Source organism: Aplysia californica, unplaced genomic scaffold (assembly GCF_000002075.1).
Source record: "Aplysia californica isolate F4 #8 unplaced genomic scaffold, AplCal3.0 scaffold00116, whole genome shotgun sequence".
NCBI classification, from domain to species: Eukaryota; Metazoa; Mollusca; class Gastropoda; order Aplysiida; family Aplysiidae; genus Aplysia; species Aplysia californica.
In genome coordinates, this window is record NW_004797386.1 from 608,377 (window position 1) to 610,326 (window position 1,950).

Genomic DNA, 1,950 nt, shown 5'->3' on the forward strand with positions numbered 1-1,950 from the left:
TATTCGAGTGTTTCCTTGACATACTATGATGACTGGTCGCTTTTAAGGACAAGCTGGCTAACCCATATTATATATACTATTCGAGTGTTTCCTTGACATTATACAATAATTGATCGCTTTTAAGGACAAGCAGGCTAACCCATATAAAAATATACTATTCGAGTGGTTCAATGACATAATACGACAATTGGTAGCTTTTAAGGACCAGCGGGCCAACCCATATTTCGGGGGTTTTCAGAAATATGGAACTACACCAAAAGTTGGTATTAACCTACCTATAGGAGACATTTGGTTTCATTAGTGTGTATATTATTTGTTTTCGGTTATAGAGAAAAGGCCTCTTGTCTTTTAAAGAAACTGAACAAGGATAAAAAAAACTTTACCTTCGTTTTTCTCAAAACAACAATTTTTGTGATAGGCCCCTTGTGCGTAAAAGCGACCATTGTATAATATTATACGTCTTTGCTTTTCCACTCTCTAAATTATGTGAATTTTTGGGATAGCCACCTTGTGCTTAAAAGCAACTAATTGGTAGATTGTAAGTGTGTGATTGAACAATGTTTTACGCCGCTATCTGCACGGTTTAGGTCGTTGTCCAGGGCGAGCTGCTTCGACACTGCCTGTCAGGGCCGGCCCGGGCTGAGAGGGATGAGAGTGATGAGAGGGAAGAGAGGGAAGATGCAACGTCCCAGCAGGCAGATCATGGAGATACTGGACAAAACAGAATGACACTGCCCCCCTCAGGAATCGACTTCACACGCTTTGCTAGCAGAGAACAGTATCGCTACACTCACAATGCACACTAGACTAGTATCTTTATTTCAGGTCAAGAATAAAACTTTGAGGTCAAGCTAACGAGCAGAAAAGAAAACGACGTTTAACATAGAAGATGAACTGTCATTAAAAATGAAAATAAATAAAACGACGATTATTGTATGGCTATAGTTTCAAAACCCTCAAGTAACATAAGAGGTAGTACCGTTGCCGTGATGCCATTCTGAGATCTCCATTGTTTAAAAACGACAAAAATTCTGTCATAAAGTACCAGCTTTGATTTGCTGGGTTCACAAAGTGCTGTGCAGAATTCAGGAAACGAAACTGCATCTAATCTTCGAAGTGTGCAGTCGCGGTTGGTGCTATCTGAATACCACGCAAGAGTACTAATTTCTTATTTTATTCAAGTTCATCAGCAAGGGAGCTCATAGCTCCAGCCTACTGTTCATTTCTGGCTGCGCTTCGATATTCCAGAGTCATGGCCCTTGATCTATTCATTGCGTGACTTGTGTGTATTGAATAGTCGTAAATAAGCTTACTTCTTAGAGATATGTTTTATAGCTCTTGTTAGCTGGCTCCAGTTGTCAGTCTGTTTCGCAATCATCAAGTACAATGTATTGCTGTACTCCAAGGTATCGAATAAAGAGGGGGGGGGGGGTGGACAAGTGGTCCAAACTTAATAAACGGGGAGGAGGGGAGTGGGTTGGAAAAAAAGAGAGGATGGCACATTAAACCTCATACCCCTGTACTAGTAGGAACAAATCTGTTTTATTTCTCCTTTAGTGAATAAAAGAACAAGAGATCAGTAAGTTGCTGTGACAACTTTTCCTATTTAGGAACAAGCTAGTTTCATTTTTAAAAATATAAACAAATGTACAACAGTTTTTAAAATGCACAAAAAATTGAGGTACCCAACCAGGTACCGGTACTGAAACAGAGGGTATTTGCCATTTACAAAAACAAAAAAAAGAAGTGTCATTCAAATATCTAGATTCTAGATATTATAATGTTTCACATAATCGTTGGTCGTGGCAAGCTGGAAAATAATATACGGGGGGGAATGGAATAAAGAGCGGGGGAGAGGGGGGGAGTTCGTTAAAAAAACAAAAATTAAAGAAGGGGAGGGGTGCTTATTCGATACCTCAGGATACTTATCTCGGTGAGTTTAAAAAATAT